Here is a 14,279-nt window from a genome sequence, read left to right as displayed (position 1 = left end):
AGTGAGTGGGAGGGAACTCCCTACACCTGTCTCTTTTTTAAATGTTTCTCAACTAAATCATCTTCATCAGAGCCATCCTTTTGGGCAGTCTGGTGAAACCTATGGGCTCCTAAGAATGTTTTTAAATGCACAAAACAAAATGCGGTTATGAAGGAAACCTAACATACTGAAAAAAAAAATTAAGCCCAGTTTGGGAACCCCTGATTAAAAACCCCTCATTTAATTGTACCATGTGTATCACAGACATCCTGCTTTAATTGTCTGTGCCATGTATCACCTGCTTTATTAAAGCTAATGTTTCTTGAGAGAGTTTGTATTCCCGTGCATTTCTTTTTCCTTTTAGTAAAACTGCCTTATTATCCATTTAGAATAGAGTATATTCTTTTATTTTGATGCTTTTTTTGTATAAAAGAATCCTCGTTCCTCTTGCTTGGAATTTTTCCCCTCATTTCTACCTTGTGACTTCCCTGACTTCCTTCAACTTCCTACTAAAATCAAAAGCCTCTCCTTTTCCCCCTCAATTCTAAGCATTTCATCTAAAATTACCTCCTATTTGTCGTATAGATATAGATGTACACACATACACATCCATCTATAGCTTAATTGCTATATATGTCATATCTATATCTGTATGTCTTGTTTATACATAGCCATTTGGGGGCAGCTAGGTGGCGCAGTGGATAGAGCACCGGCCTTGGAGTCAGGAGTACCTGATTTCAGATCCGGCCTCAGATACTTAACACTTAATAGCTGTGTGACCCTGGACAAGTCACTTAACCCCAATTGCCTCACTAAAAAAAAAAAGTTACTAACAAAGGAGTAATTAACAAAACTCTTTGGTTTGGTTAAAAACAGAAATGTTGATCAATGTAATCCAGAAGCAAATGAACATAATAGTTTAGGATTTGAAAATCCAAATGAACCCAACTACTAGGGCAAGGACTCTATTCAACACTACATAAATGTGTCCATTACAAAAAATGACATGAACAACAACTGAGTCAAGAATCATTCTGTCTATGAAAGTAAGAAAGAATAGTATCATAGGTACCAGTGGAATAGCCTGTGAGCTGAAAGTTTAGGGAGGTGGAATCTAATACGAATTCTTCTCGGCAAATAAAATAGAACCTGTGACTCAACTACCTCACAAATAAAATGAGACAATGCTGCCTGATTCTCTGGGTTTTCATATATTTAGTATGTAATTAACATGTTTTAATTTTTAAAAATTATATTTAAATTAAATTATAAATCTGGAATCAGTCTCCTTTACCAGAATAAAACAAAAACATCAACTTCCTCAATATTGTAAACCAAGGAAGATCTCTTTTAAATGGAATTAAGATCTCTCATTCCCCAAAGGGGAAAACCAGGAGAACACAAAGGCCAGTTCTTGAGATTTAAATCTCCTTCTTCCTAAAAGGGAAGGAAAACCAGAGAAAGAAGACAATGCCTGTAAAAATCAATAGAAAGAGGGGCAGCTAGGTGGCACAGTGGATGAAGGACGGGCCCTGGATTCGGGAGGACCTGAGTTCAAATCCAGCCTCAGACACTTGACACTTAACTAGCTGTGTGACCCTGGGCAAGTTACTTAACCCTCATTGCCCTGCAAAAAAAAAAAAAAGGCAAAAAGAAATCAATAGAAAGGTTTTATTAAGTAGGGAAGAAAATCAAACATGATCATGGGTGCTATTCAACCTATTGACAAATAAGAATAGGACACCATGCAATAGATTGCCAAGTTTTTAATACAGTTTAAATAAAGGGAAGCAAGAAATCTGGAGGAAAGGTGGGCTTAGAAAGACTCGCTTCCAAAACGAGGGGAAGTGTATGAGAAATTCCAGGGGTGCAGGATGTTGCCTTTGATAAACAATCAGAAGGCTTTCTTGGTGATAGGCAGTTCAATTCAAAGCTTGATTACACAGAAAAGGATTGTTCTAAAGTTAGAGAATAGCTGAAGATAAGGTCCAAATCCATAGTCATGAGAGAAAAGACCCTATCTGGAGTCTTCTCAGAGCCCTAGAGACAGAGAGTGAGTCTAGTTTCAAGTGCCACAATCTTCTTGCCTCAGTTTCCTAGCAGGGGGCCACCTGGCACACAAGGCTCTGAGGAGCCAAGGCCCTGGGACTTAGGACCGAGCAGGGCCTAGAACAGGGCCTGCACTTTTTGGGAGCCAAGCTAAGCTGAGAATTCACCTTGAGGCACTGGAAGTGATTCCCACTTGACCCTGCTATTCAAATCCTGACTTAAGTTTAAGTTTTGTTTCTTGACAAGTTATGTATGGTTATGTATGTTCCCACAGCACTGTTCTAGTGAGGGACATTCTTGCCCAAGAATAAGGTTGGGGCCCAGTGTCCCAATGTAATTGGCTAGGGGGCAGCTAGGTGGCGCAGTGGATAAGCACCGGCCCTGGATTCAGGAGGACTTGAGTTCAAATCCAGCCTCAGACACTTGACACTAACTAGCTGTATGAGCCTGGGCAAGTCACTTAACCCTCATTGCCCAGAAAAAACAAACAAACAAACAAACCAATCTAATTGGCTGTCTGGTGAAATCTGATTGGTTGTTAACGGGCAGTCTGAATGGTTGACTGATACAATCTGATTGTCATATATGGGAAGCTGGTACTATATGCTGTGATTGGTTGTTTTTGTGATATTAATGACAATGTCTTCTAGATCAGTATTTTTTTATTTTTATTTTTTAAATTTTTTTTGGCGAGGCAATGGGAGCTAAGTAATTTGCCTAGGGTCACACAGCTAGTGAGGGTCAAGTGTCTGAGGTTGGATGATTTGAATTCAGGTCCTCCTGAATCCAGGACTAGTCCTTTATCTACTGCGCCACCTAGCTGCCCCCTATTGGTTGTTTTTGTAATGCTGTGATTCAATGACCCTGGCCTCTTTCATTCTTGGCATTTTCACTGGCATATATTTACATATATTTCACTGGCATATATTTACACATGTCCATGCCTCATATCTTCTCCTTCCTCATCTCCACCTCCTGGCTTTCCTGGCTTTCTTCAAGTCCCAGCTAAAATTCCACCTTGCACATGAAGTTCTCTTTCTCTCTCTCTCTCTTTTTTTTTTTAGTGAGGCAATTGGGGTTAAGTGACTTGCCCAGGGTCACACAGCTAGTAAGTGTTAAGTGTCTGAGGCCGGATTTGAACTCAGGTACTCCCAACTCCAGGGCCGATGCTCTTTCCACTGCGCTATCTAGTTGCCCTGAAGTTTTCTTTCTCAATCCAACTTTAGTTTTCATGCCTTCTCTCCATTGATTATTTCCATTTTATCCTATCTATAGCTTGTTTGTCCATAGTTGTTTCCATGTTGTCTCCCCTATCACAATCTAGTGAGTTCCTGTAGAGCAGGAGCAACTCTTTTGCTTCTCTTTGTCTTCCCATAACTTAGAGCATAGTGATCACTTAATAAATATTTGATTGGGGATGAAAAGGATTATATGAATCACTATCTGCCCCAATGGAGGCAGTATCTATATTCACTGGATTACATCTTTAGTAGAGTAGCCAAATATCCCTGGTGTTTAACCTAGCAGTGCAAGCACTTTATAGATGTCAATTGAATTGGCAAATAGTGATTAAAAAGAGATGGCAACAGGAAAGAAAAATAGACAGGAGGAACAGATGATAAATAGTCTTGAGATAATTGCTATTCCATTCTGAACATTAGGATTTGGAGTTAGAGAATCTGAACTCAAATCTCAGCTATCTCCTTACAACCTGTGTGATCTTGGATAAGTCACTTAACCTGTTCCTTCATATGTAAAATAACTACATAATTTTTAAATTCCCTTCCAGTTTAAATTCTATGATCCTGAGTTAGAGGGACTACAAAATCTCTTCTAATCTTAAAATTTCATAATTCCTTTTGTTAGAGAATGTGGTTAAAAACACTACTTTTGGGGCAGCTAGGTAGTGCAGTGGATAGAGCATTGACCCTGGATTCAGGAGGACCTGAGTTCAAATCCGGCCTCAGACACTTGACATTTACTAGCTGTGTGACGCTGGGCAAGTCACTTAACCCCCACTACCCTGCAAAAAAAACAAAACAAGAATTCCATAATTCATTTTTTGAGGGAATATAGACACCATTTTCATTGTTTCTAGCCCATAGTGGCAATAGTTTGGTGCTGTAATTATCATTTACATCCTCAGAGGATGTTGAAATCAAAGCTTGTATAATGCTGACACAATTGTGTTAAACAACTGACTATTTGAAATTAAAATAATGAGTAAACATTTATCTCTTTAAATATTATTTGGAAGCCCCAAAGGAAAACAACACTCTCAAAGTTTATAAATCATGAAAGAATATTGTAAAGTAGGTAAAAATATCTTAATTTTAAGAAAAATACTAAAAATATTCAAATAAATTTCATTAAAAATATTTTAAAATAAGCAGCAATTTCAATTATAGACACATTAGATTTTTGTTTTTATTATAAAGGACATACTTACATAGCATGTTTGGTATAAACACTGGGAAGGGTATTGCAAATACAAAGTATTGTTATATAATGAAACAATCAAAATACTTACACATGTCCAAGGAAAGGATGTGATTCAGTATTAAATTTTGAATATATATCAACAAAAATTATTGAAATGAGAACCTGAGGATAGCTAATTCATCAAAGAATTAAAGTTATTATCTTTGTCCGGTATAGAGATGAAAAAAGGATAGGTTCATTACAAAATGGAATTACTTTAAGCTTAGTACTGCTTTATGAATCCACTAGTAGAATGATGAAGGCCACAATTAACAATGTCGTTTCTTGTACAATTCTAGTTTTATTTCTATCTTCAGCTGCTGCCAGAAGCAATACATTGTCCATCCATATTCTGTAGAATTGCACCCCAGTATAAACTCCAGGAAAATGTTTTTCACCACAGCCAGATCCAAAACTGGTAATTCCCATCAGGAAATATCTTTTAGACTCTGGAATATAGTACATTAAAGGTCTACCACTGTAGACCTCAAAAAAAAAAAAGAAAAGGCCTCCAAATGACATCAATAATTTATCAAGTATTCTTTAAATCATGGAAAAATTAGAATGTTTGCAATATTATACTTGATATCTATATAATTAAAACATACATTTTAAGTTTATTCTCACTTTGCAAATACTCATAGTAATTGTTCTCAATTCTACTACTCACATATTTTCTATTTTCCCTTTTATTGGGAGAAATATGCAGCTGGTTGGACTTAAACTTTATGACACTATTTGCTTTTCCATTACTTGTCCTTGCTTCTTAAAATCTAAGTCAGTTGGTTACTTTTGTATCCACATCAGCCTTTTTGATAATCCTCCCTTTTCCTCAACAGAATTGTTTTTCCTTAAGACTTAAGAATTTTATTCTTGAAAGTATTCCATCAAACATTATATACAGCAATAGCGATATCATTCGATGAAGAATTATGAATGATTAGCTATTCTCAGCAATACAAGGATCCAAGACAATCCCAAAGGACTAATGATAAAACATACTATCTGTCTCCAGAGAAAGAACTGATATTGATTGAATACAGATCGAAGCATGCTATTTTTCAATTTCTTTTTTTTTTCTTTTATTCTAGTCTTGGAGAGAGAAAATACCCATGAAAAGGATTTTTTCCTTTTAAAACAGAAAAATAAAATAAAATAAAAAACCTTAGATGGAAGCTCTCATATATATCAAGGACCAGTGCCTTCCCTCCCTTATTAGCTTCCTAATTTGTAAAATGTGTAGTTTATGATGTAAGGACCAACATTCTTTGAATGTGATTTCTTGCTAAAAGGCAGAACCACCCTCCCCAAACTAGTATTTGGGACCCTGGACTAAGCCCTTTCCCCTGGAGATCACTGGGGAAAGGTCCTGAATGCTAATAATTAGAAAGAATGGTGCTCAGGCAGGTATTTTCCAAAAGGAAAATAGAGCTGACATGGTGCTTTGGGAATCCAACCCTACATTCATTTTACAGAAAGGGAATGTGAGGCTTATGGTCACGTAGGATCGAAGGCTGCATTTTAACTCCACTCGTTGCTCTGGGTGCCTTTGCCTTCCGCAGAACCTCCCCCTTCATCTCCAGCCTCAGCCAAGGCTGACATCTCCATCCCTCCCAGTTCCCCTCAGAGAACAGGTCCTTACTCTTGTTGAAGAGCGACGCCTCGTGGTGACGAGAGGCAAAGGCATCCCCCGCTAACCACAGAAGATGCCCAGAAACCTCAGCCTCACTTGCCTGCGGTTCCGACCTTGACCTTGGTTTCAGCGAGAATTAGGCGGAGGAGGGACTGGGCGGGGGGCGGCAACTTCCGAGGCAACAGTTGACCTTCGGAGGGTGCAGGCTGCGGGGTGGGCTCGAGTGGACAGATGCAGAGAGAAAGAAAGGCCCACGAGTGGGTTGCTAAAGACACCCTCCCCCCCTCAACCTTTGTAAAATGGGACTTTTCATAGTTGTGCTGCCTACAAGGGGACTGTGAACAGTTTCTATTGAAAACATGTGAATTTTAAAAGACTTTGATCCATGGGAAAGAAAAAAAAATTAGGATTAATAATCCTTCTGGCTGCCTGATGAGCTAGGCTTATCCTCCTGTGAAAAGGTTGTGACCTATCCTCATCTCACACTGACCATCGGTGGAAAGAATAATGACCTTTGAGTCATATACCTGAGTTGAAATTCTGATCCCTCATTTTCTACCTGTGTGACCAAAGGGATTTGGTCAACTGAGGTCACCCCTTCACCCTCAGGTGAGAAAGCAGACTGTCCTGGGTGAAACTCCGTGAAATTCCATGATTCCCTCTTTAGATAGGGCCATCCTATCTGGAGGCTGGACAACATTTCTAGATGTCTCTTTCTACAGTGCGCCAAAATTTCTCCAGGGTGAGTCCTTATAACCAAAGAAACTTGGACCCTGCCACTTTTAGATCAATCCCAATGGAAATCTAACTCACCCCCTCACCAGAACAAGTAGGTTAAAAAAAACTTTCAGAAAATGAATTAAGTACTTCAGGTTGATTACTTAGGGTTTCTAGGCCAGTAGGCAAAACTTAACCTATGGATAGATATGCAATATAGAAGGGTGTCAGATAAACTATCTGGACTCAAGTCATGAATATAGCAAGCATTCTAGGTCTGCTTCCAAGTTAAAAGAAAAAATATAAACGTTTACGAGCTATCATAATGTGTTCTTGGCAAACTACTAGGCACTAGTATTTTAGGGATGCATAAAATCCACAATACTCATATTCGGTACAGTAATATAATAGCAAGTAAGCACTCAAATAAGCAAAGGTTATTTCTTTTTTGCAGGGCAATGAGGGTTAAGCGACTTGCCTAGGGTCGCTCAGGTCCTCCTGAATCCAAGGTTGGTGCTCCATCTACTGCGCCACCTAGCTGCCCCTGCAAGGTTATTTCAAAAGAACTTACCTGACTTTAAAGAAACAAACTAGAAAAATCATTATACAATTACAGCCTGAAATAACAGAGGGGAAAAATTGTCAGTTTTTCTCTAGTGGATCCAATAACAAAAGCCCTGGGGGGAGATTCTCTCTAATGTGACCACCCCCAATGCAAAAGGCTCGTTGTCTGTCCTGGCAGGCTCTCCTCTATAAGAGCAAAGGATGGCGGTGTCACTCCAGAGGGTTGGATGGCAAGTGATAGAGTTAACCACCATTTGCTCTCTAGCCCCTTGTCTTTTGTGATTTAATTACACACACCCTAGCAGGTTTGACCATGTCTCTCACACCACACACAGCACACACATACACCCCTCAGTAAACTCCAGTGGCTCTCTATTACACACACACACATATTTCTAATCTTCTTACACCTTATTCCCCAACACATACTCCAGGGATCCAGTGGCACTGGCCTCCTAGCTGTTCCTCAAAGAAGACACTTCCCATCTCTCTGATCTAGTCATTTTTTCTAGAATTCTCTGCCTCTTCATCTCCAACTACTGATTCCACTTATTTCCTTCAAATCACTTTCTCCTTCAATCATTATAGCCAATCTGGTAGATGCAAACTGATATCTCAAGGTTGTTTTAATTTGCATTTCTCTAATCAATAATGATTTAGAACATTTTTGCTTATGACTATAAATTGTTTGACTATAAATTGTTTTGATTTCTTCATCACAAAACTGCCTGTTCATATCCTTTGACCATTTATCAGTTGGGGAATGACTCATATTCTTATAGATTTTACAAAGTTCTTTACATATTTGAGATATGAGATCTTTAGCTGAGAAACCATAAAAAATGTTCTCCAGTTTTCTGCTTTCCTTCTGATCTTAGCTATATTTGTTTTATTTGTATAAAACTTTTAAATTTAATGTGATAAAAACTATTCATTTTATATTTCACTCTGCTATCTCTTGTTTATTCATAAATTGTTCAACTATGCATAAATCTGGTAAGTAATATGTTCCATGTTCAAATTTTCTTGCAATATTTTTCTTCACATCGAGGTCATGTGTCCATTTTGACATTATCTTGGTAAATGGTATAAAATATTGGTCTGTGGGGCAGCTAGATGGTGCAGTGGATAGAGCACCGGCCCTGGAGTCAGGAGGACCTGAGTTCAAATCCGGCCTCAGACACTTAACACTTACTAGCTGTGTGACCCTGGGGAAGTCACTTAACCCCAATTGCCTCACTAAAAAAAAAAATATATTGGTCTGTGCCCAATTTCTGCCATATTGCTTTCTGGTTTTCTCAGCATTTTTCACCAAATAATCAATTATTATCCATAAACTTGAGTCTCAACTAAAAATCCCTCTTCTACAGGAAGACTTTCCTAATCCCTCTTTTAATTAGTTCCTATTTTTCCTATATATTGCTTGCTTGTACATATTTCTTTGCTTGTTGTCTCCCCCATTAGATTGTGAGCACTGGGACTGCCTAGCACTTGGCACATTAACACTGCCCACAATAGTTCTTGGTGCAACAAGTAGCTCACTTTTTAGTTCTGTGATAACAACATAGCCTCTTTACTGTTTTTGTTTTTGTTTTTTAAGTGAGGCAATTGGCGTTAAGTGACTTGCCCAGGGTCACACAGCTAGTAAGTGTTAAGTGTCTGAGACCGGATTTGAACTCAGGTACTCCTGACTCTAGGGTCGGTGCTTTATCCACTGCGCCACCTAGCCGCCCCTCTCTTTACTGTTTTTATTAAAAAGTTAGGAGAACAATCATGATTGGTCAGAGTCCTCGGGTAGGAAAATTTCTAACATCTAAGCAGAGGCTTAGCTCTCTGCCTTAAATATATGTTAATCTATAAATATCATTGGCTTCTTTATGGCTGAGGCAAATTCAGGTTATCAGAAACATTTAGATAAAGAAGCACTCACCATGTTAAGGTATCTGTTAAAGGACAGGCAATAGGAGGGGGAAGGTAGGGACAAAGCAAATGCTTTCACAGAAAATTAGTGCCTTCAGGTCATGTCTTCTGCTCCAAGATGCTGGTAGGGACAATGGTCTTCCTCAGTCTCCCTCTTTTCTGGCACAGCTCAGTTTTATCTTTTCTTTCTCCTTTTTTTTGTTGCCCCCTCAGTTTCCAGCTCTGCTTGGTAAGTCTTGGATGGGAGTAGAAAGGCTGACCTTACTGCTGCTGCTGTTCCAGTGTTGGGGTCCCTACCACTTTGTCTCTACCAGACTGTGTTTCTCCTGAAGGATTCTGGGGTATGAGTCAATTTCTCCTTTTAGCTCAAAGATTTGATAGTCCCAAATTGCCTCTCTGGGCCAATTTCTTTGAGTTAACCTTTGTTTATATCCCGTTTTTGTATCCACAACATTTAGCACAGTACCTGGCACATACCAGATGCTTAATATATGTTTTGTTGATTGATGAATCGATCTAAGGCACTGTTATTTATTATGGTACTGTATATTAATGCAGATGTTAATTTGTGACATGTTTTAAGGATGTTTTGTTGTTATTGTCTAGTTATTCTCATTTGCTTTGTATTGATCTTGCTTTGTATTGTTGCTATATCAATTTGTTAACTTTGCCTAATTTTGCTATTAGCTCAGTGTGCATGGATTTTGCTGTTTTGCTTTTTTGGTAGGTAAATATTTATTGTTTATCTGCTATTGCCTATATTTACTTTTGTTTTATGGATGTGCATGTACTGATTCAATTTTTAAAGGCTTTCTAAGATCTTCTGATGTTTTACAAGGTTAATGGTAGAGGAAAAGAAATACAAAGCAGAGGAAAGGCAGCCACGGAGCTCTAGTACAAACCCAGCTACTTGAATCCATGCACCATATTGGGGTAGGGAACAGGGGGCAAAGGGCCCCACTCTTGCCATCATGCCACCACCTGGCTAGCATCACATCTTGTCTTCTTGAAAGCTACCTCCAAGAGCCACCAGAAGCTGCCTCTTCTTCAACTAAAATTGACACCTTGGGTCAAGGGTTTTTCTGGTTCAGCAACCAATCAGGGGACTCGGGCCAGAGATGAGTCAGAGATAACCAAAAGTAGGCAGAAGCAATCTGAATTGGAGATATATTAATTGCTCAAGATTAGGCCAAGCCAATATAACAAAAATTATAACACAACCTAAATTAATTGAATTATTCAGTGCCATATTAATTAAACTATCAAAGGGTCACTATAAAACTAGAAAAAATAATAACAAAATTTATCTGGACAATCAAAAATTCATGAATTTGGGGGGAAATAATGAAAATAAGTGTCAGTGAAGAGAACCTATCAGTACCAAATCTCAAACTATGCCACAAAGCAATTTGGTAGCCTTTTTTTTAAATGAAAAGTTCAATCAATGGAATAAATTAGGTAAACAACATATAAAAACAAACCAGCCTAGTAGCCTAGTGTTGCATAAACCCAAAGATTAAAAAAAAAATTGAAAAACTGGACATCATTATGTCAGAAACTGGATTTAAACCAAAATGTTACACTACATACTAAGAAAAACTACAAATAAACACATGACACAGATACAAAAGGTCACATTATAAGCAAATTAGAGGAACATGAAGGAGGTTACCTTGCAGATCTATAGACTGGAAAAGAGTTCATGACCAAACAAGGATAAAGAGGATCACAGATGATAAAAATTTACAGTTTTGATTACATAAAATTAAAAAGGATTTGCACACGGGGGCAGCTAGGTGGCACAGTGGATAAAGCACCGGCCTTGGATTCAGGAGTACCCGAGTTCAAATCCGGCCTCAGACACTTGACTTACTAGCTGTGTGACCTTGGGCAAGTCACTTAACCCCCATTGCCCAGCAAAAAAAAAAAAAAAAGGATTTGCACAAGCCAAGAGAGATGAAAAGGGAATGAGTTAACTGGTGGGGGGAAGTCTTTGCAACAAGTTTCTCTGATAAAGGTCTCATTTCTGAGCATTAAGGAATTGATTCAAATTTATAAGCAAAGGCTATTTTCTAATTGATAAATGGTCAAAGGATTGAACAGGCAGTTCTCAAGGAAAGAAATCTAATGGCTTTGTGAAAATGTGCTTCAAATCATTAACAATCAGAGAAATGCAAATTTGAGCAAATTGAGTTTATATGTCACACCCATCAGATTGAAAGAGATTAAAAAAGGGAAATGGCAAATATTGTGGGGGCTGCAGGAAACAAGGTTCATTGCTTTATGGTTGGTGGAGTTGTAAATTGATCTAGCCATTCTGGAAAGCAATTTGGAGCTATACCCCAAAAGTGACTAAACTGTGCATGCCCTTGACCCCAAGGAGCAGAGGTATCCAGGAATATTACAACTAGGCCTAGAGCACAAAGAGATTTTTAAAAAGAGGAAATGGTCCAATATGCACAAAAATATTTATAGTAGGTCTGTTTGTGGCAAAGAACTAGAAACTAAGGGGATGCCCAGCAATTTGGTAGTGGCTGAAATAAATCATGAATGTAAACAGGAAAGGGTTTTAGGAAAAGCAGAATGGCTTGTATAAAGTGATGCAGTTACAAGAAGAACCTGAATGATAAATATTATAACATTGATATTGAATGAATGATTATGAAGGAAAAAGGAACAATTTTGAAAGGTTTTAGAACTCTGATCAACCAAATGATACATGATCCCAGAGGACCAATGATGAATGCCACTTTCCTCCTGACAGATGTGATAGACTAATATGCAAAACAAGACACACATTTATAGACAAGACCAATATGGGAATTTATTTTACTTTACTATGCTTGTTTTGTTTGTTTTCCAGTGAGGGCAGGAGGTGGGAAGGAATATTACAGGAATATTACAACTAGGCCTAGAGCACAAAGAGATTTTTAAAAAGAGGAAATGGTCCAATATGCACAAAAATATTTATAGTAGGTCTGTTTGTGGCAAAGAACTAGAAACTAAGGGGATGCCCAGCAATTTGGTAGTGGCTGAAATAAATCATGAATGTAAACAGGAAAGGGTTTTAGGAAAAGCAGAATGGCTTGTATAAAGTGATGCAGTTACAAGAAGAACCTGAATGATAAATATTATAACATTGATATTGAATGAATGATTATGAAGGAAAAAGGAACAATTTTGAAAGGTTTTAGAACTCTGATCAACCAAATGATACATGATCCCAGAGGACCAATGATGAATGCCACTTTCCTCCTGACAGATGTGATAGACTAATATGCAAAACAAGACACACATTTATAGACAAGACCAATATGGGAATTTATTTTGCTTTACTATGCTTGTTTTGTTTGTTTTCCAGTGAGGGCAGGAGGTGGGAAGGAAAAAAATAAATGTTTAGTTGTTGAAAAAAAATGTTAAGTATAAAGAAAAATACAAGACTAGTCACTAAGCAGCAGTAGAGTTTAAAAGGAGAGAGAGCTTCCACTCTTGCTTTCTTCTTCCTCTCTTCTGTGGTTTCTAGTATAGAAAGGATTTCTTCTCTCTCTCCTCCCACAATGATGATGGATGCTTTCACATGCTCTGTCCCCTACAACTAAGTTCCATGGCAGAGAGGAGTGGTCACTGTTTCAAGAGAGCTTAAATATATGATTTAGTAGGTAATCCTGTTTCTCAAAGTCCTAATTACTTCCTCTGCTTTGAGTTTCTTTCCCTGGACTCACATGACCAAACAATGCTCCTGAGACAGATGTTTCCAGCCTTAATGGTTACCTTGTGAACTAAAGAGGTCCAGATTCAATGAGGAATCTGGAAGACTGGCAAAAGAGAAGATGACTACCAATAGTAGAATGAGCCATGAATGTACTGGCTCACTAGAAGATGAGGACCTTAAGTGAAATTCTTCAAGACAGGGCAAAGCCAGGGTGAAGATGAAATGCCTATTCAGAAGTACCACAAAATATTTCATGTTTTGATCTTTTAAGTGATAACCTCCCAAGAGTATAATAGGAGTGATGGGTTGATGTATCTTGTTTTAAATAGTTGTCCATTAATACTTACTGATCTTCTGTAGTTTATGAATTTCTTTTGTGGTGAGAGAAATAAATAGCTTATTTATAGGTATTATTATCTATACCTGATGTACTCTGTACACTTGAGTAGCATACTAAAGGGACCCATTTATCCCTTTTGAGGAAACTCTGGATATAAAACTCAATAAAGAAAAAGAAAAACAACCAAAAAGTAGAAACAGTATGGTTCAATCTACATTGTAACCCACAGTTCTTCTTTTCTGGATCCAAGACAGTTCCAAAAGACTCATAATGGTAAATGCTATCCACATCCAGAGAAAGAACTGATGGAGTTTGAATGCAGTTTTCACTTTCTTTTTTTTCTCATGGTTTTTCCTTTTGTTCTGTTTCTTCTTTTACAACATGACTCATGTGGAAATATGTTTAGCATGATTGCACATACATAACCTATATCCAATTGCTTGCCATCTTGGGGAGGGGGGAAAGGGAGAAAAATTTGGAACTCAAGATCATATAAAAATGAATGTTGGGGGGCGGCTAGGTGGCGCAGTGGATAAAGCACCAGCCCTGGATTCAGGAGTTCCTGAGTTCAAATCCAGCCTCAGACACTTGACACTTACTAGCTGTGTGACCTTGGGCAAGTCACTTAACCCCCACTGCCCTGCAAAAAAAAAAAAAGAATGTTGAAAATCATCTTCACATGTAATTGGAAAAAAATAAAATAGTATTTACATTAAAAATAAATAAAAGGTAACATAGACAATGAATTGATATCACTACTGAATATATATGCACCAAATGGCATCCAAATTCTTGAAGGAAAAGTTAAATGAGTTAAAGTAGGAAATAGACAGTTAAAGTGTACTAGTGGATGATCAACATTATGTGTTGATCCACTGTGCTAG

This window comes from Dromiciops gliroides, chromosome 5, assembly GCF_019393635.1.
Source record: "Dromiciops gliroides isolate mDroGli1 chromosome 5, mDroGli1.pri, whole genome shotgun sequence".
NCBI lineage: Eukaryota > Metazoa > Chordata > Mammalia > Microbiotheria > Microbiotheriidae > Dromiciops > Dromiciops gliroides.
Note: the sequence above shows the minus strand (reverse complement) of the source record.